This window comes from Suncus etruscus, chromosome 7 (genome assembly GCF_024139225.1).
Source record: "Suncus etruscus isolate mSunEtr1 chromosome 7, mSunEtr1.pri.cur, whole genome shotgun sequence".
NCBI lineage: Eukaryota > Metazoa > Chordata > Mammalia > Eulipotyphla > Soricidae > Suncus > Suncus etruscus.
In genome coordinates, this window is record NC_064854.1 from 115,349,303 (window position 1) to 115,371,997 (window position 22,695).

The 22,695-nt window shown below is 33.4% G+C and overlaps 1 protein-coding gene and 1 non-coding gene across 2 annotated transcripts in view; one reads left to right on the forward strand and one right to left on the reverse strand.

Moving 5' to 3' along the window:
• Nucleotides 1-22,695, forward strand: part of FHIT (fragile histidine triad diadenosine triphosphatase) — a 914,518-nt gene that overhangs the window by 453,885 nt on the left and 437,938 nt on the right. The gene's annotated exons all lie outside the window — the stretch shown is intronic.
• On the reverse strand, nucleotides 1,112-1,244 carry LOC126014716 (small nucleolar RNA SNORA51). The gene has a single exon (XR_007497716.1). It is a non-coding gene; the product is annotated as a small nucleolar RNA SNORA51 (small nucleolar RNA).

Consider the following 22,695-nt stretch of genomic DNA (forward strand, 5'->3'; position numbering starts at 1 on the left):
TAAGTATTCTGATGGGTTCGGGAACTCACATGTGGATTAATAACTTGATTGGGCAGTAGTTGGTTCAATACTTATTTGGGTATTTTGATGACTTGTACTATTCTCCCTCCTAGTTTGACTACCTCATACATGCATATGTATATATTCAATATATATACAATATATAAACATATATACAATATATATCAGAGGGGACAGTTTTGCAAAGGAAAAATTGTGCTTATTATTATAAGTATTGGCAAGATATAGTAGAGATATAGTACTCTACAATAGTAGAGTAGTAGCAGAGAATAGTAGGATAGTAACACAGATAGTTCCAGATAGTTTTCTTTGCATAACTTAAATATATGCAGTAGTGGTGGTGCAAAACTGTCATCTGATTCTGCTTTTTCTACCCAGCTTAGGATCCTTGAGTGGCTTGAATCAGCAGGTAGAGTAATTCAGAAGTAAAAGACTTGATAAGTCCATGAAGAAGTAAACTAACTACTACTGTAACTAAGTTATATAACTAAACCTTGTTGCTTTATTGTTTTAACAAAACATATGTCATGAACCAAGAATGGCCTAACCTTTGGGGCCTTTCTTATTCTTGAAAAATCTGCTTTGGGTTTCTCTGTAAATCTTGGAGTTAGTTTGGTGTGATGTTTTTTTTTTTTGCCCCTATTTCCACCCCTGTTATTGAATAGATTAAATATAAATAGACTTTCTGCAAGAAGCAAATGTTTCATATAGGCATAAGTAAACTGTCATAGAAATCATTTAGTAGCAGAAAATGATTAATTGTACCTTTTAATCATAGTTCCATTATCATATAAAATAGTCATGTCTTCAGACCCATTTTACTAATGATGGCTTAGCACCACTAGGAGCATATTTACATCAATGAGTCATCTAGGTTATTAATTGAAATATAATAACAGCTTAGAATATTATAAGCTTGCATTAATTGAAAACAGAATTGTGAATTTATTGTCAATATACTTCTTGTCATATTAGAGAAATGATTCCTTGATGATACATAAAAAGACCATTTTGTATCGTTTTAAGACTGGAGGTCTTATATGTTCATTTTATTTTGAATTTGCATAACCCATAATAACTTATTTCTATTTTTTGTCCCCCAATTCACAATACAGACCAGGCAAAGGGCCTGGGTTGAGGTGTATAAGGGGTGCATTTCCTATACCTCCTCTTTCTATACACTCAGTGTAAAGAACACAACCTGTGGTAAGAATTGGGAGGCCTTATATTTTCTTTTCTTTATTTTTTGATTTTTAATATATATATATATATAATTCTTCACCAGTGCAATATTACAATGACCAATATCCCAAGTGTCCTTCCTCCCCACCCCACACAGGCCTGTACTCTAGATAGAATTGTGAATGTATTGGCAATATACCTCTTGTCATATTAGAGACATTATTCCTTGATGATATATAAAAAAGACCATATGTTCATTTTATTTTGAATTTGCATAACCCATAGTAACTTATTTCTAAAGCAAAAGTTTAGGGCATATCTGTTGCCATAACCAGATCCTGTGTGGCTTTTGACCTGTTTACTAGCAAATTGGTAATGACAAGGTTATGGAATGAGGCCCAAGAAGAGAATCCTCATTGATCAGAGTTGTATTGTCTCTCCAATGACCATCTTCTGTTCATCTTTACCAATGAAGGTGCCTTGATTTGACTCCATTGGTGTCTATGTTTATTTTCTTTGTAGGACTTATGTTTGATAATCATATTTACTTGTCTTTTGTCTGTATTTTTCACTAGTATACCATTTATAGATCCTTAAAATTTGGTCTATTTTATTTTCATTATGCCTCCAAATATAGATAGGCATACATGGTTGTTGAAAGGATCAGTGAATCCTAACTTGAGTTAGAAGAATTTATAAAATTAGTTCCTCGAGCAAGCTACGATAACTTTTCATAGCAGTTCAACCTCTGGAACCAAGGCAAATGGGATATTGCCAAAATTGGTCTTCCAGCCATCCTATTATTTAGTGTTCTTATTCTAAAAGTTTAGCCTAAAATATTAAAACAATGTTAATATTGTTATGTTTGGATTATGTCTCTATGAAATGTAAAATCAAGTATTGTCCCTTGGCATTGAGTCCCTTGATAATTGAATGAGAGCTGTGTTTTCTAGCACTTCTTAATTAAGCAGTTTATTGAAACCAACTTTTTTAAAATAAACCTCAAAATAGTTTTAATGTTATAAATGGTGCTCTTTTCAAGCATATCGAAACTATGTAGGGCTACGCTAAGGTATATTTTTTATGTTACACAAAGATGACTTTAGTTTTGAGTTTAGTTTAGTCATTGAGAATGGGGGGTCAAGGATAAGCAATGAGGAACTGGTGTCCTTCCTTCATTCCTTTATGACTTCCTTTATTCCTTCCTGCTTCCCTCCTTCCCCCTCCCTCCACCCTGCTTCCCCTACTTCCTTCTTCTTTCTCCATCTCCTTCCTTTCTCCCTCTCCTTCCATCCTTACTTTGGTCTCTTTAGTTTCCACCTCACTTGTCTAAGTAGCAACAGGACCTCTGAACTCTTCTTCCTATTCTCCATCAGCATAGATTATTAGCCATTTACCTTGAAAAATTGCAGGTACTATATTCCTCAGAAATAATTTAAAAACAAATTGCCACAAGTTCTAAAGATAAATAGTTGGTTTCTGTTTTGTAAGGGGAATTTTTTTTACTATCAACATCTAATCTCCTTATTCTGTGCTCATCAGTTTGTTTTGGTTTCTGGCAGAGCCCATTAGTGTTAATTGTAATAAAGCATGTTGAGGACTATATATCCAGTACATTCTATATCTAGTGTTTTACAATGGTTTGTATACCACATGAAAGCTTATGTTATGGATGCCAAATTTCAAAGGTATTCTACCCCATTGAATAGATAGATGCCAGAAAATGAATGGAAGCGAAGTTTAATACACAGAAATAACTTTTTTTAAGTTCTCATAAAAGTGTTAAATATCTTCAAATCTTTTTGGTGAGTTGTTTGAAAGAGCAGGTTTTGAGAGGGGCTGTAATCTCCAAAGGGAATTATTTTACTGAGCATGCCAATAGCTAGAACAAAAATATTACCTATTGCCAGAGTGGAGGAAACTCTTGCTGTTGTAAAAAGTTTGCTTTCAGGATTACTGTTACATGTCCAAGGTCATAGAAAATCAGATAATCAATGACATAGAAAAAAGATATAACAGCATCAAAATTTGGGTCATGTTCACAGTCACTTGTTAGGGCTATTTATTTTTGTGAGATGCATTACTTTTATTTATAATCTATGCACAGTAACCAAGTAAAAACAGGCTTAAATACCTTCATTTATTTCTGAGCTAGGAATGTAAATTCGGACTCCAAAAAAGAACATAGGTCTTAATTCTGTAACATGTAACAATAGAGCTATTTTTTTATTAGTGGACTGGCAAAATGTGTTTTTTTTTAGCTTCAAAATGGTATAACCTGTCAATTAAACTAGATACATTGCCTGATTACCTTGTCCATGAAAGATGTATGATATGTTTCCCTCAAAACATTTTGCACTAGATATTTGTGTTTTGGGGTAAAACACATGACAAGGGCTTTGCATAGTACAGTGAAGTGTCCAAAGGTAAAATATCAGAAAGGTAGAAAGAAGATAAGAAGGGCAATAAAGCTCCTATCCAACTGCTCTGCTGAAAATATATATCTAGTTTTTATCTTCAAAGAATGGCCTAATCATAACTTGTTGAAAGTATTATTACTTAGTAAAATAGGATATTTAAGTTAAAATACTCCTAATATAGACACTTTGTTTATACAAACAATATGCATTATTAATATGTAAATAGAACTAGATTTAGTATTCCTTCCAGATTGTAACTAAAGATAAAAATGCATATTTGGGGGGATTAAGTATTCCCCAAATGATCTGTTTTGTGTGTAACACATAGGGAAATGTTAATATATTAAAATCTCCCTCATCACAGAAATGGGCATTTTGTCACTTTTGTTTTCTTTATGAATCTGATATGCCACCGGGAAATAGTTTTAGTATTAAGCTCTTACATGGAAGCCCCTTCATAAAGCATTTAGCAACAGTTCAATGAATCAGTTAAAGCCGAGAAAGCTCAAGCTTTCCACTGGTATAATAGTGACTGCTCAGCACTCAGATACCCTGGTGATAGGTTTGAGAAAATGCATGAAGGGACCTGGATTTGTTTCACTGGTTAACAGCATTCCAGATGTCATTCGCCAAATGTTCCATCCCTTATGCTGCACATTTTAGTGTTTCAGGCATATTCGTGTAGCTGAATTGATTTACTGGTACAGAGAAGCTGTGAAAAGATACACATTTCAACTCCTCTGTTTTGGGGCTAACTTTGAGTTTTCATTGCTGTTTCATTGCTCTTTTTTGATTCTTAATAAATAAGTGAGAATTAATATTATTTTATCAAATGTGTGGGCAGGAGTAAAGAACTTTCTAAGATAAAGCCAGAGAATTCATTTAATTTTTTATTTGTCTTGAATTTTGTCATTCACCTCAATCTTAAGATATCCACAGCTGAAAACATGGAAAGGCAAACTCACAGTGTAGTCACATCTCATTTCTACAATGTCTCACAGTTTGAGGGCAGATCTGTTGGATTCATTTTACACTCAGAGCTGCTGAGATCTTTGCTCTCAAATTATCATTAAGAATTGTAAGTCGAAAGCACTTACTCTAAAACGTCAAACTTCATACTTGGCTGGGAGGTGAGCATGGAAAAAAAAAGAAAGAAAGTTCAAAGACTCCCTTTGGCTTCTTCTGAAAAAGGTTTTTGCAAGCCTTTGTATTGTTAGAAGCTTTTTCTTCCAGTTTAGACTCATTAATGCCTTTTGTGGATACTATTTTGCTTTCTGGAATAGCTTCTAAACAGGTTTCTCTGGTGGAAAATCCAATTTAGTTGCAAGCAATATTACCTTTTCCACTCCTTTACTTTTACTTGCTTATTGAAAGGAAAATACAAGATTGCATGTCAAAATAGAGACGTATTTATGGCAGCAGCATTACTATTAAATTTATGCAACAATTATATATCTTAACCTTTTGTATCTCTCCATAATTGAAAAAAATCTTTATACTTCAATAAGATAATTTTCCTCAAAAATACTTCTTTTAATCAAAAGATTTGCCTAAAATTCCCTTTGTAGGCAGACATCTCAAAAGAAGTTACTTTGTCTATGATAGACTAATCTTATTGCATATTTAGTCTTAAACCAATTAAAACTTAGGTTGTATTTTAATTTTTTTGTTTGTTTTGGTTTTTGAGTCACACCTGGCTGCATTCAGGGGTTACTCCTGGCTCTATGCTCAGAAATCGCCCCTGGCAGGCACAGGGGACCATATGGAATGCCGAGATTCGAACCACCGTCCTTCTGCATGAAAGGCAAATGCCTTACCTCCATGCTATCTATCTCTCCGGCCCCGTATTTTAATATTATATGTTCAGAATTTCTTTTCTTCAAACGACTGTGCTTCCTACCTTTTCAAAGGATCTTATTTAAACTATTTGAAAGTAGCTTTACCATTCAGAAAGTTTCATTCCTCTACTATAAAATCGATTAATAAGAAAGCAAATCAGAAACTAAACAATGAAGTAAATTCCTAGCTAGTCACCTTTACTTTTTACTTTTACTCTCTTTTTGTAATCTCATTATTTTTTATTTTCATTACTTTAACATTAGTTAGTAGCATATGTTTTAGTTCTAAAACATTACTAGAGAAGATAGATATATCTTACAGTTATTACCAGAAGTTTAATTTCTACCCATCACCATACCATTGACTTTTCTATGTATCACATAACTCACCAAATTTGTTATCTACACCTAACAATTTCAATTTGTTTCGTTTTGTCACAGTGTTCTCTTCTTTGTTTTTTGTTTGTTTGGTTGGGATTGAGGCCATAAGCAGTTTTGCTTACTACTTATTCTTGGCTCTGTGCTCTTGGATCACTCCTGATCGTGTCTCAAGAATTCTTTGCTGTGCTGAGAATTAAATCCAGGTCGGTTTCATGCAAGACAAGCACTCCCGGGGCTGGAGAGGTGGCGCTAGAGGTAAGGTGTCTGCCTTGCAAGCGCTAGCCAAGGAAGGACTGCAGTTAGATCCCCCGGAGTCCCATATGGTCTCCCCAAGCCAGGGGCAATTTCTGAGCGCTTAGCCAGGAGTAACCCCTGAGCATCAAATGGGTGGGGCCCGAAAAAACAAAAACAAAAAATAAAGACAAGCACTCCCCAAGTTTCTAAAAACCTGTGTGTAAAAATATGTAAGAGTAAAGGGTTAAATATAAGGGAATTTTAAAAAATAGGGTCGGAGAGATAACATAGAGGTAGGGCATTTATCCTGCATGCAGAAAGACAGTGGTTCGATTACCTGCATCCCATATGGTCTCTCCGAGCCTGGAAAGAGCTATTTCTGAGCATAGAGCCAGGAGTAACCCCTGAGCGCTGCCTGAAAAATAAATAAAATTAAAATAAAAAAGATTACTTTCTTGAGTGATTATAAACAATACATGAATTTAACAGAATGATTCATTCATTGTGCTAAGCATGATAATACAATTCATAATGCAAACAATTCATTTACATATGAATAAACACACATGTATATATTCATATATGTTTGCATTATGCATACATATATGTGTATAATTTATATGCATAATATATATGATTCATAATACAAATGTTTAAGATTTATTTTCATACTGATGAACAGGCATTAGTTGTTATTTTTGCCATTATACTTACCATCCTTGTGCATGAACATTATTACATTATTAAATAGTTAAGTCTCTTTTATTCCTTCTGTTTGTACAATCTTGACAGAGTTGCTTATGTTAGAAGGTATGTAATCTTAGATTAACAGAAATATTTGGTATTCTTGCGACTTCTCAGAAAAATACACATAAAGGTAATCATTTATCTGTCTATTGCATCTACAGTCATATGAGATTACCTACTATGTCAGGTACATGTGCCATCTATTTTGGAAATATTTATCAATGCAAGTAAATGGGAATGTGACTCAGAGTGATAGATCTGATAGCTGACTTGTATTGATCTCTGGTATCTCAGGACCCCAGCGCTGCAAAGCATATTGTCTGCATGCTGGGCCAACTATGACTAAGCATAACTTCTGGACTCTACACATCTAGTATCAAAGGGTATAGCCCCCATTAACAAAAAGAAGCACATAAACATACTTCTCCATATTCTGTCCCCAAGTGAACCTTGTTTATAAATCTTTTTTTTAGCTACTGAACAGAATGTTATTTGGTTAGCATAGAATTAGAGAAACTTTTTTTTATATAAAATCTTTAGTTAAGCACCAGGATTACAAACATGGTTATAGTTTGGTTTCAGTCCTAAACAGAACACCCCCCTTCAAGAGTGCAATATTCCCACCACCCATGTTCTCCCCTTCCTTCTTCCCAACTCATGCCTGTATTATAGACAAGCCTTCTACTTCTCTCACTCATTAAGATGGTCATGATCGTTGTTAGTGATAGATCATTTTATATTTTAATTGTTTTAATTTGTTGATTGCTTACCAGAACACTTTCATTTGGGTTGCTAAATAATATAAAAATTATTTTACACATTATTTTTGCTTTGTAAATCATGTTAGTGAGATTTAGTAACTGGATAAATAAGAATACATACTGATTTTATTTTTCACACAGTGCAGAAAAATTCTCATTTTATTAACTTTGCTTTGGTGTTAAAAGTGGTCTCTGCTTATTACATAAATTTCAGGGCACTTAATTAGGATTTCTTTATTTCTTTCCAAATTTTAGGCACATTGGTATATCTGGGAATTCTAATTACCATATTGGTGCTGGCTAAAACTTGATATATTTTATGTCCCTTGTCAGTGTGACAAGTAGATATTAAAGCTCAAATTCTGGCCCATCAATTTATATGTTTCAGATTCATTTGCTAGAAACAAGTCTTGAGTGAAGAGATAAGAGATAATACTTGCTTTTCTCTGAATTCTCAATTCCGCCTTAATTCCTTATTTTTCTATATTATTTGTGCTCAGAGACCCCGCTAATTAAAATGCCTGCTGCTATTTAAAAATAACTTAAAATACTCTATATGAACACTTGGAATTTTAGCCATTGTGTGTTAAAATAAAAACGTTAAGGACTTAGGCAAATTGAAATGATTTATGAACTTCCTTTACTAGCACAGATATGTTTAATACATGGCCTCTTATTTATGAAAAGCATAATACTCCTAGGTACAGTTTCTTTTTTCTTACAGAAGTTCAGTAGCAAATGCGAAAATTAAACTGGAAAATATGGAGAAATCAGCACAATTCCAAACACCTGCTCAAAACATTCATTTTATTGATTTAACAGTTGACTCTTTAGGATGTTTTTATAAAAACATTGGCTCTAGGCAGAATAAGTATTCTCAGTGAATATATTTGTTGACATATCACTTAGAAACTACTACACTGACAGATTTTAGGAATTTTATATGAGATTGAATGACAAACAACGGCCATTTTAGATGAGAGCAGCTCTTTATGTTTTAGCAGCTTATCTTGCCATATTTATTTGCTTTTAGCAATGAGATTTTCTTGCTTTGATCTTTAATTATCCTATTTGGCTAAATTATTTGGCAAGACATCAATGCTTTCTTTATCATGTTAGTAATTACTGGGTAGCTAAGATTTTTCGTGTAAATTTAAAATAGGTACTTCCTTCAAAACATTTGTAATTCCCAAATTTCTAAACGACTATTAGGCCATTTTAGTAATATTTTTTTATTATTGATTGCATATATAAGTAAAATCTGGTTATGTTATTGTATATGGTATATTATTGTTAATAAGGTCAAGTGACAGTTATTTCTTCAATTTTTTCTTTTTGTGTTATATTCAAGGTGATGACACTGAAAGATATATCTCCCAACCAATGTTTATTCTTTCATTGTTTTTAATCATTGCCATTTTCTCCACTAATAATATAATATATCTGGCAGCAATACTACCAAAAGAGAAAATTTCAGACTGGTTGCTGCAGGCGTCTTGTGTCTCAGCATGTTTGATGAGGATGAAAATCCTTTCATGAGAGGAAAACGGGTACACGAACGGACGAATATGGAATATGAAATAATGAAACCAAACAGAGTATGTGGGGTCAACACATCTTCTGGCAGAAGTGCGACAAGTTTAATTTTTTGAGCAGGCGAATTTATAGGGGTAAAATTAGCCAGAGGTAAAGAATAATTATAATCACAAAGCATAGTACAAGAGTAACAATACCTAAGCTATGGGTGTGACTGTAAAAATTCTAGGTTACAAAGGTAAAGGTTACAAAGGTAAAGGTAACTCTGCAAGCTCACTTTAAATACAAAATTAGGATTAGGAGGGAGTAGAAAATATCTAGGAACTTGATCTTTACTGGACTGGACTCTATTATTTTAGAGGTTAAGTAAAGGAAGGAACCAAATCCCCAAAAATAAGTTTCCCTATTTCTAAATGAGGGTCAATAGTCAAGATCTGCATTCTGGTTATGCCCTTGATTACCAGAAAATGCAGCTGTGAGGACACATTTGAAAGAGAAAAAGTATTGTCTTTGCTTTTAGCGCTGGCTATTATCCAGAAATGGGGTTCTCAAATAATCTTTGGTGCTGGAATTTCTGAGTCAAATGATTTGATAGAGGCCAATATTTTGCCTGATATTTACAAAGGAGAGATCGTCAAATACTGACTAAAAATGTAATATCAAGCATCTCTTTGGATATTCCTCAACCATCCAAGCAGGGGAAAAAGGCGTCCACAGTGGGCCTTTTGAGGAACCCCTTGGGGGTTAAATTTGTTCTCCCCACCAGGAAAATCTGAGGATGCATCTGATGGGCTGAGCCCCCCTAAAAGTTTAGGTATGCCCTGGCACTAGTCTCCCTGATAAACTTTGATGAAATAATTCTCAACAAAATCTCAGCAAACTGAATCCAACAACATATCAAAAAAGAAAATTAGGATCAAGTGGATTTTATCCTGGAGATGCCAGGATTAAATTAATGCAAATCAATTAACATTATATAGCACATAGGTTAAAGATAAAAATCATATATCATATCAGTTGAAGCAGAAAGCTTTCAACAAGATTCAACCCCCATTTATGATTAAAACTCTCAGCAAAATAGGGATGGAAGGAACTTTTCTCAAAGTAGGAAAAACTATCTATAAAAGAAACCTACAGCCAATATTATTCTTAATGGTTAAAATTGAAAGCATTCCCGCTGAGGTCTGGCAAAATGCAAGGGTGTTCATTTTCTCCACTTCAACATCATATTAAAAGTCCTACCAACAATATTTGAGCAAAAGAAGAAAAACAAAGGGATCAAAATTGGTAAACAGGAAGTGAAGCTATCTTTATTTGCAGATGTACTGATGGTATTCAGTAAAGACCCTAAAGATCCTACCCACATAAAAAGCTTCGAGAAACACTAATACAGCAAAGTGGCAAGCTATAAACTTAATACACAAAAATTGGTAGTGTTCCTTAACGCAAATATTGAAACAGAGGAGAAAAAGTTCAGCTGATCTCATTTAAAATAGTGTAAAAATCAATCAAGTAACTAGGAATCAACTTAATAAAAGAGATGAGAGACTTATGACATAAAAACATCAAAACACATTAGAAAATTGAAAATACCAAAGAAAATGGAAAAACCAGGCAAAGAAAAAGTGTTCATTATTCATTATCACTTATCATTAGGAAAATACAAATCAAGATGATAATGAAATATCTTATACCAATGAAGAGTGGCATGTGTCAAAAATACTAAAAACAACCTGTGTTGGTGGGGATGTGGAAAAAATTTGTTATCTGTTGCTGATGGGAATGTTATCATATATAAACTACGGAAAACGATATGGAAAGTTCTCAGAATTGAGCTGCCATATGATCCAGAAATTGCATTTTTGGGTATCTATTCCCCAGACAAGAAAACAGTTCATTCAAATGGCTTTAATAGGTTGTATGGACAATGCTATTTACTGTAGCATTCAGTACAATATAAAAGTTGTTATAAATCTAGATGTTCAACAACAGATGAAGTTATAAAGAATAATGCAATCATAAAATTCGCTGCAACATAGATGAAACTGGAAAATATCATATTAAATGAAATAAGCCAGAAGAAAGATAAATACAGGATTGTCATATTATATGAAGCTCCTATATGTAGATTTTAGAATAATTGCATGAGGGAAGATGACAGATTAAATGAGGATTGCTTAGAAGACTCTTTTCCCCAGGATATAGTGAGAAAAAGGAAGGGGAAACAGACACATGGAAAAAAAGACAGTCTTGAAATAATAATGGATATTGGTCAAGGGGACTCAGATGCATTATTTTTATTATTTTAAGAAAGGACAAAATATCTAAACCTCATCGACAATATAAAAATCATGAGGCCCAACCTTTTAACAGCCAAACTTAAAAAGATTTCTTTTAAGGTGGCAGTGTGGGGAAAGGGTTTTGGGGTGGTGTTGAAGAGATATGGGATGGACTCTGACAACATTGGTGAAGGGAAGTTGACAATAATTGGTGCCAAAAAATTTGTATATCTGTAACTGAACTCGGAATAACTTTGTAAATCACAATGCTTTAAATATTTTTAGATCCATATATTAAAAGATTGGCAAATAAACTACATATGTACCAAAGCTTAAAATTTAAATGATTTTGGACTTAGGGCCATGATCTGTAGTGTAAGATCTTAGTACTGGAGGTAGACTGTAGTTGGTGGGGGATAGTTTTTGTTTTCCAAGTTCTATTGTGATTTTTATAGTAATTTTATGATATTTTTAAAATTCTATTTCTTTTAAAGATACTATTGGACTATTAATAATATTGCATTGAAGTTGTATTATGGATTTAGGAAAAATAGTCATATTGATAATATTGAGTCTTCAAATTCATAAATATACATTTTTTCAATTCTTTGTATCTTATTAATTTTCTTTTATCAGGGAGGATTAAAGGATATTGAGGTTTTCTTATAGAATATGGGAATGATAGATCAGTTAACTAAAATGTAAATTTATCTATCAAACATGAATACTAGATAATAAACTATAGGGATTTATTTTAATTGTATTATTAAGCTGTAATTTGCAATTGACCAGTTTTTATAATGAATAGTGTAGTGTAATGAGTACAGTATAATGAATAGTATAATGAATCCCTACTTAAGGTAATAGGAACATTGATTATTTTTTAATCAACAGAATATTTTTCTGGAAAGAACTTTTGTTAGGATCTAATTCTGTACAACAAACACTTAACGGATCTTAGTTATGTGTAAAAGACAATGTTCTTTTGGGAAATACAAAAATGGCATTGCTCCTTCTTGGCCTTATATTGCTATTTCCTTCTTAAGAAAAGTAGAATAGCAGAGAAGAGAATGAATGGTTCAAATTTAGTGTGAAAAACTTGGTAATGGAGGATTGTTCAAGGCTTCTTGGAAGCTCAAGAGAGGTATTGAACTTAGACTGAGAATGCTTCTAAGCTAAGGTGATAGTCTCTTTAACATCTGTCCATTTTTTATTTTTTCTAGCTTCTTTAGTTGCCTGGTTCCCAACTGTACTCTTTATTTTACCTGTATAAAATCATTTTTAGTTCTTCGATTAACCTATTGTTTCCAGTATGCTTGTCTTTTCTAAGGTTTTGGTTCTAGCCGCTTCTAACTCTGAGACACCTACTGGAAATCATATCTTGCTGGAATACATATCTGATGGGTTCTATAAAGCCTTGTTAACTTTTTTAATCAAGTAACTATCATAAAGCAGAAATATTCAGTCATATTTTCAGGCCTATTTATAACTAGGTTGTAGGATATGATTCAACTACCCCTTCTTAATTTTTTGGCTATATCCAATTCAATTTTTTTTTATAAATTTTACTTATAAAAGTTTTAAGGTCCCACATATATATGTGAAAGCATGAAGAATTTTAGGACTAGTTTATTTCATTATGTCCTCTAGTTTTATCTGTGTTGTACATGACAGGATAGATTCTTTTTATCTTAACACAAACACAAGCACAGTTAGATTATTTTCATATCTTAAGAATTGTGAATACTCCTGCAATGAATATAGAGTACAGATATCTATGTGAGAAACAGTTTTTGCTTCCTTTATATAAATACTAGTATGTAAATGTATTATTCTATTTTTAATTCTTAAGAAACTCCTATACTATTATTAAATAGGCTATGCCTATTTCTATTCCACCAGTAGCATACAAGGCAATATTTACCCTCACATCCGTATTGTACTTTGAACCATTAGTCACTTGTGTTCTTTTATTTTTAATAATAGCCATCCAGAGAAGTGTGATATGATTTGTACTTGTGGTTTTTCTATTTATTTCCTTGATGATTAGTGACATTGTTCATTTATATATATGTACATATATATATATGTGTGTATATATATATATGTTGATGATTTCCTTAAAATGGGTATTTTGGGCTTTTGTTTTCCCTGCTTAATTGTTGTTGTTGTTGTTAGGCCTCACCCTGCCAAGTTTAGGGTTTTGTAGTATCTCTGTACTCAAGGGTTTTTATCAGCATTGGTCAGGAAAATATATGTAGTATTGGGAATCAAATCAGAATCAGCTACCAACAAGGCTGATGCCTTATAACTACTGCACTCTTTTCCCGGGCATTTAATGTCAGTTTAATAGATAACTTTTAATATCATTGTATTTCTATTGAGTTACATATACTTTTCTTCTCAACAACTTTTTTGATTAGAACATTGGAAGAAACATTGGACTATTTTTGCAATCACATTCAGACCCAAACTTCAAGGATGTTGACAACAGAATCATAGAACATCTGTTTATTTTTCCATATAAATATTTTTATAATTGCAGTATCTGTATCATTTTTCTATTTTGTTGATATATTTCATATACATAGGTTCTGTGAGGCTAATTTTATTATTGTCTTCATTCCTGAGGGTCTCTACAGTAGCAATATAGCTCAATAATTAATCTGGATGCTTGCTAGAGCTTATACCTTTAGCCCTTCCAATAAATGTGATGTATCCCATAGTTCATTTTAACTCCATTTTGAGAAACTGAACCTGACTAAAAAAAAATCTATTCAACTCTTAAGCATCATTTTCTAGTGAAAACTTAAATATTATTGAGTCTAAATCAATCATAAGGATGTGCAAAAAGAGAGTCTGGAGTGATAGAACAGCGGGTAGTGCTTTTGCCTTGCATGCAGCCAATCTGGGTTTGATCCCCAGTAATCCATATGGTCCCCTGAGCTTGTCAGAAGTGATTTCAGAACATTGAGTCACGATTTACTCCTGAGGACTGCTGGATGTATCCCCCCCCCCAAAAAAAAAAACATAAAATAAAGACATAAAAGGAGTTTACCTGGATTCCCCAATTATATCCCCAATTTTTTCTCTTATTTCCTGTTTTCTGGGAGGCATATATATTGGTGCTTAGGGCTCACTCATAGTTCTGTTCTTAGGAGTCATTTCTGGCAGTGTTTGGGGGGTCTTATGCACTCGTGGGGGGTCAAACCTGAATCTACCCTATTCAAGGTAATACTACCCAATATTACCTATCTAAACACCCCTCCTCGATCCCATAAAGGGATATTTTTACTTAGCTTTGGCCAGATAGTTGCAATAGAACTCTTTGAGTTCTATTCACTCACACCAGCTTATACAACTATGTGAAATATTCATACAGAATACTGCATTATATTATTATAATATTTTTTCTTCCTTTACATCACTTTACTAATGGAATTTCTATTGAGCCAAAACCTCTATACTAATGTAAAGTAATTAAGCAGAGAAATATATTTTATAGTATAATATCTTTGACCTAAACCATTGAGACGATCAGTGTTATTGTATTTTTTAAAAGGAACAATCACTTCTCTTTTATAAAGCTGTGAACATTTAGTTCAGCATTTGAAATATCCTACACTTGTGGAGGCAAATAAAAAGGTGAGAATGGTGACTATTAACATAATGCTTACCATACCAGTGGCCATAAGTTTTGATAAAAATGTACCCATCGCTTTTATTCCAACTGATATTAGTTAAGGGTGCCTATGGGTACTTTGTTGAAATATTCATGAACATTATGTCACTTTATCTTTACAGCACTTATTAAGTAGGTATTACTATCCCACTTTTACAAATGATAATATTTACTCCGTGTAATTGCATTGTCTGAAGGGATTTTGAATGTATGACTTGTTGCCAGTTTTTTTTTTCTTTAAATATAGACGTTGAACATCCGATTTCCCGAAGGGTTCTCACTCATTGCTAGTTTCAAAGAAATCAGGTTGGCAAAAAGAATTTTAAAAAATGTTGGTTCTCATCCGAAGCATGAGAGGGTGGTGTGACCCACTTCCACCTTTACCTCTAAACATAACAGTGTTCTGATAAGCCTCCATTTAAATTTTGACTGTGGCCTTTAATCTTTTATTGATGTGATTGCTGATATCTCAGTGATCATTAGCCACCTACTAATATCTCTTTCCAAATGAGAGTGACAGATGTAAAATGTTTTGTGTTTAACGCAGTTAATTTATTTATTTTTTTAGTTTTAAGTATAAAGATAATTTTTTCTCTGACAAAGCTTTAAACTTTGTAAAATATATAGTTTGTGTTCCAAAGAGACTCCCTTCATTTGGCATTGTGAAAGGAAATAAGTCAGGTTTTATTTTTAAAATGTCATTAATTAGCCATACAAAGTGGCTCTGCCATCAGGTGGGAATTCCTTAAAAGGAAATTATTCTGCCCTGGGGATGCTAAGTACCATTTGGGAAAAATCTTCTTCCATGTTTTCTTAATTAACTTTGTTGTTTAGGTGCACTTAGAGTGAAATGTTATAATTTGCTAGATCTCACTACCTGTGTATTTTGAAATGGAAATTTATTTGAATAATACAGCTTTTTGAATAACATTTATTCTAATGTTAAAAGGCTACTGTATTTTTTATATATCTAGTGAATATTTTGTTTCAATTATAATAGATGGATTTTTAAACCATGAGTGATCTGATTCATCTAAGTAAGTCACTAGGTTTTAATTGCAATGCCCCATTGAGTTTTGTCCTTTTCTTTTCCAAGTATCAAGCTGCTACCATTACATATGCCATGTTTGTGCAAGAAAAATAAAGACTTTTTTTATGGCAGACATAATCCAACCATAAGAGAGTGGCTTACCTGGATAGAAATTTGATATTGACATAGTCCTAATGAAATAATATGCAGTTTGCATACTATTAATACAACATACAATGACAAGCTATTTTCTTGATTATAGCAAAATTATTAATGTTCGGTCTATACTTTATTGTCAATAACCTGCACTTTGTCCAATTGCCTTCTTCTCTGTCCTTATGTCTTATCTTGATAAAAGTATGCTTATATTAAAAGAGAGACAATAATTGTTGGGCTTCTATTACATGTCAGGCAAAGAACCAACAAGGAAAATATTTCTCTCCTATTGATTTTTTGTGCCAGATACAGAAGATTGTGATGAGCAAATCTAAACTCTGTCTTATTTAATGTCAGTTTCCTCCACTAAACTGAAAACCAAAAGTCAAGGACAAAATTATTTCAGGTGATGAAAAGTATTGTGAAAAATTATTTCTGTTCAGTCTGGGAGTAGATTAGTACCTGATTTGAATGAACTTAAAGTTTGTATTATGCTACCAGTAATAAAGTATAGGAAACAAATGCTGGGGTGCTTTTTTCTGAATTCTATAAAAAATATGAAGTATCCTAATATCTTCTAGTCAAGGGAAAAGCACTTCATCTTTAAATAAAATTATTTTCAGGATGATTCTTATGGTGTTTCCTTTGGCACATTTTGTTCTCCTGCATTAGAATTTTCTGCCCACTTCCAATTTCAGAGATGAGAAACTCTGGTAAATCAGACATTTCCTTCCCAGCATATAGTTGGTTTGCTTTATATAAAACCTGTGCTTCATTTTGATATGTTGACATGTTTGTGATCTTTTCCCTGTTATGAAGAAAGATCTTTGAAGAGGCAAGAGGTTTTACCTGTTAAACTAAAGGTTGGTGATTAAAATATCCTTGTAAGCATTCATAAATATTTGAATTGAAATGATTTACTTGCTCTAGGCTCTGGAATAGAAGGGAGCGAGATGTTGAATTCGCACATTTTTCTTCTATAAAAAGGCACTATGCTTGATGTTACAGCATCTTCTCACCTGTAATCTTACATTTATAGAATTTGCATGTTCCCTCAAGCTATTTTGAGAATGTGACCCATTAGCAACCAGCCCCAGAGACTCACTCTCTTTATTTGTACATGCTCCTGGCAAAGGAAATGCTTTCATCAGTAAGTGCCATCTTTAGAATCCATCTATCACTTCTGATAATAGTTTACCTTTTATTTCTAGGGCACTGTTTCCACATCCCTTTTTGACTCTCTGACAACTTCGTGCCTTTTCTTGGTTCCAAATTTCCTTTTTAAGGTATTTTTTTTTTCATTAAATTTTTCTCTCCTTTGCTGGCTCTATGCTTCCTCTTTCTTTGTTAGCCCCATTCTTTTACCTCCACTGTGAGTTTAATCCAATCTATTAACCATATTCATGTTTATTGAGCCTACCCTATACACTATGATTAGAAGAGCATGTCTTACTTGCCTTCCTTTCCCCTTTCTCATTCTCTCTTCCTATATTTTCTCCTTTACCACCTTTTCTTTCAAAAACCCAACTCAGAATTTGTTGACGAAGAGTTTGTCCAGGAAATTGCAAAAGTGATACCTTATACAACCTGGGTATATAGAATGGATTTGGTCAGATTAAATGCATATGTGTGCTTGAGTGTATGTATGTATATATAAATGTAGTCATTGCGTCATTTGTTGTGCTTATTGTATGAGTCTTATAGATAAAATTTTGTAATTCTTTTTTATAAACACATACGTTTCCATACTCAGAAACCCCAGTTTTTTATTTTAAACCAGATGGTTGGGTGAATTACAACCAAAATGGAGAACTCTTGTATTTTTAATTTATGAAGAACAAATGTGAGTTAGTCCTTAAAGTAGACAATAAGGTAGAGTTCTTATTATGTCACCTTTTGGTCTCTAAACTAAGTATAATAAAACTATAACATTTTGTGAATTTATTTATGAACCTATTAAACTTATTAAATAAATATCATAGATACTTTCCTTTTTCCACTTGACCCAAATCCATAAGGCCATGAATTATTTTTAAGCTCAATTTTAACAAAATCTTCAGTTGGATCAATTGCTGAGAAGTCATTTTATACCTATATTTTAAAAGCATTTTTCTTCAAATTATCACTTTTAACTTCATTTTTTTCCACAACGCAAAAAAAAAGGCCTTTTCAAGCAATATTTCAGTGCTGGCAAATAGATCTTTAACAACGAGTTAATGTAAAAACTGTGCACACTAATAAATAGACCTAAGATTCCAGCTGGCACAAAGTCTGATTTTAGATTGAATGACAATCAAGACACAGTGTTTTCTCTTTTTCAAGGGAGGGGGGTGGAATTCACATAAATGGAAATGTAATTTTTTCCTTTATTTTAGATGCTATTTAAAATAGACATGAAAATGAAATGTTTTCTTTTTAGATTTTAGGTCATTTAAAATACTTATTTTTTAAGAGTAAAAAAAATAGATGAGAGGAGTAGCACAGTAGATTTCATGTTGGGAAAGCTCTTCACAGTGTTTGGTCAGATTTTGCTCTTACAATTTAAGACAACTCTCCTTCACTTATTAATCACATTAACCACTAGACCAGAGACCGAAGAAAATGATCTTCGTGGTCCTACCCTGCTTCTAATAGAGTAATAGGGAAACTGTCTTTGCCTTGACTTGTAGTCTGGCTCATCATTAGGGAAAAAGATTTTTGGGCAGAGAGTTGACCAAATTAATATGGAATTTTTCTTTTCTTTTCTGGTCTTACCTCTTTTCTTTTCTTTTCTTCTTTGTTTCCTTCTTTCTTTTTCTTTTCTTTTTCCTTTCTTTCCTTTTTTTTTTTGAGAACATTTTGTTTGATAGTACATGAGAGTGAGGTAAACCCTCTCATATGAACTCTAACTCTTAATTCTTCACTATTCAGCTATAAAGTTAAAAATTCTGATTCTATATGGGATGCCAGGGATAGGGGGGTGGCTTCATGCAAAGCAAATGTTCTATATCCTGTGCTATTGCTCTGGTCCCAATAGGTTTTGTAATAATTATATACTCACATTAATCTCTGTTTCAAATTACTTTTCATATTTCAGACAGTACCAAATGAATTTTTGGTTATTACACACATAATGTTGTATGTTTTTTTTTGGGGGGGGGATGGCACACCCATCAGTGCTCAGTAGCTACTTAGGGACTATTCCTGGAAGAGCTTAGGGAACTATGAGCTATTTATAGAGATAAAACCCAGGTCCGAAAAGTACAAAGCTTATTCCTTACTGACTATACTATTTTTTTGTTTCCAAAATCATTTAAGTATAACTATTGGGTAGGTATTTGTTTAACAGATTTAATTACTATTTCAGAATTGTAATTGCTTTCAGTTTACTTTCTACCTTATCCTTGCTTACAGTTATCTGGAGAAAAGTTCTTTGTTTGTTTTTTTGGCCACACCCCATGATGCTCAGGGACCACTCTGGGCTATGGGCTCAGAATTGCTCCTTGGGGGACCATGTGGGAAGCCAGGGGATCAAACCCTGGTCCATCCTAGGCTAGCGCGCACAAGGCAGATGCCTTACCCCTTGCACTACCCGACCGCTCCAGCCCCAAAATAGTTCTTATTTGAACTTCTATCACTTGTTACCAAGATATTTTTATGTCTCATTTACTAAACAACCTGAATATTTTTAGTACCTAATACAGAGTAAATGCACACTAAGAATTTGGTTACTTCACTGAAACAGTTTCCAACAGTCATTTTACAATTACATATTAATTATCAGCTTTATATAAACACTGACATTCCATTTATTTTGAAAGTAAATGTATATAAAAAATCAATATATCAGAAAATGAAATATAAATATGAAAGTCAGACATTTTGATAACTATGTAATTTCCTTAGCATCATAGTGAGTAATTATTTACGCATCAAGAATGAAGTTTATATGGTTTGGGGAGAATAATTTAGTGGATATATGATTTTGTTGAAGAGGAATGAAATTCATTGTCTCCCAGGCTTTATTAATAGCTAATACTTTAGTGAAGTTAGGGAATATATCCCAGACTTGGTGGAAAGTAAGGGTAGTTATTTTAATCACTTACAGAAGCCATTTATAGTCCTGTCATATTCACTGTCAGGAAGATTATCACTTAATTATAAGATAACATGATTTGCTGTTTAGATATCAGAGATAGAAATGCGTAGGCTGGGATCAAAGTGGAAATCAATTCTCCAAAGGTCTGTGTACTAATTAACAAAACTGCTGTAGTTGTGTGCTTCTCAGACTAATCTGAGCTAAGGTGTCTATTTTAAAAACACCAAATGAGCTGACTCTTTAGACCTCTAGGCCATAGAGAGTGGCCACCAATAAATCCAGAAGGAATAACTCATAAAAAGGGGAGATTTTATAAGCAGAGGCCCTTTTTGAAGATACCTGATATTGCCATGGAGGGATGTAAAATTCCCAGGACACGCTCTCAGAAAAAATGGTCCTCCCTTCATTGCTTACCTGTAATAGAATTTGGAATTGTGTAAGAAAATTGGTGGTGGGGAGCAAAGGTTATAGTTAAGGGAAAGGTAGTTTTTACTGGAATCAATTGTAAGCATACCCAGGTGGGAACTTATAGTCGAAGGAGTGCATGGTAAAGGTAAAGGAGTGGATAAAGGTTATATTTAAATTACTTCCCACTTCCAAACTTGTGTTGCTGAGCATAACCAAATCTAGCATAGGGAGAAGAGTGAGAGAAAATTTTGTTTCATCCTTGGTTGAGGCAAACACATCCATGTCTATTTTTCAGGGAAATTATTTATTAAATTCTTCAATGCCCTGGTTTTAAAAAAGTACACCCTGGTTTAAACAGACACTGGTATTAATGCAAGTTGTTTAGTACTTATATGGGTTCCATATATAAGTGCTATTTTTAGTATCAACAGATAATAATTAATAATTATTTTAAACTGAGAAATAAAATTTCTGTAGATAGTGACATGCAATGTGGGTCTAGTAAATAGTTGATTATTGTGATTTTTGTTAAACCTTTGAGGTAAAGTAATAATAAATTTCTCTATTTACTACATTATAATCAAACTACTATCAAACTTGAATAAAGGGTATACTCAAGTGAAAAAGATTTCAGAAAGGATGTGATGTTGTGTATGTAAATATTTTAGGGGATTATTATGTTACTGACCCTAACCTGATCGGTGATTGTGCCCTACCCTAGGGTGTGACCTGGCATTCTGCCCCCACCTTAGGGTGGTACCTATTTCTGCTTCCACCATTGGGTGGTATCTGATCCCACCATTGGGTGGTACCTGATTCTGGGGGATAAAAACAAGGGTCTGTGGAAGGCAAGAAGCTTTTGGCAGGATCTGATGTTGAGGCTTTGGACTTCAGTCTTGTCCACAGAATAAAGCTAATATTTCCACAGGCCTGACTGTCTGCGAGCTGTTTATCTGCCATTTCACTTCAGAACGTTGGCTAGACAGGGTGGCAGACGCGTGCTTTGAGCTGAAGGGGAAAGACCTCATTCTCCATCCCTCCATCAGTCAACCTCTTCAGGGGCTGACTTTCAACATGTAATATAAATGGGCTGTTTAGAGAATTAGGGCCAGGGTATAATGTATAGGGGAACTGCAATAATGTATATAATGTATAGGGGAACAGGAGCCTAGGATTACAGCACTGAACATATCATAACTCAAATCCAAAGAAATGAAAGGAAGCAATCATGAAACACAAGAGAGAGAAAAACTTGAGATCAGGTCATTTGAGGAGGAATTGTATGTAGATATCAATGAGTAAGAATTGACCTCTACATTTTCTGTGTCTAATCTCATGCTAGACCCCTCAGTGATTAAATTAAAGGGAAGTCAAAAAGTAAGGTATTGCTTTAGTGTAATTGATGCAGCTGTGCTAATCTATTGGGATAAAGGGAAGAGCAAAAAGTAAAGGGGTGAACCTAAAATTGCTACTCTATCACGGTCTTGATTGAGTCGGTTGTCAAAAAAATGTATTGAATAAGTGATATGGTAGTCAGTGTAGAATAAATAAATCTAGTGTGTTTACTGTACTCAGCTAAAGTAAATTAGTAAGTATTGTGAGTACAGTAAAATATGGTACTGAGTATATCCCTAGTATCTATAATTTCATTTTGAAAAGACTTTATTTTTGTTTACTTGTTTTAGAGCCACAACTGGCAATACTTAGGACATACTTCCGGATCTGCATTCAGAAACACTCATGGCAGGCTAGAGAAACCATATAGGATACAATGAATTGAACCTGGGTTAGCCACATGCAAGGCAAATGCCCTATCTACTGTAGAATCATCCTGCTCCCATTATTTTATATGAATACTTTAAATTAATCTGCTTAATCTCTCTCCAAGTTAGGAATATTTTATTGTTATTGATCAAAAGATTTAAATTCTAAGGGATTAAGA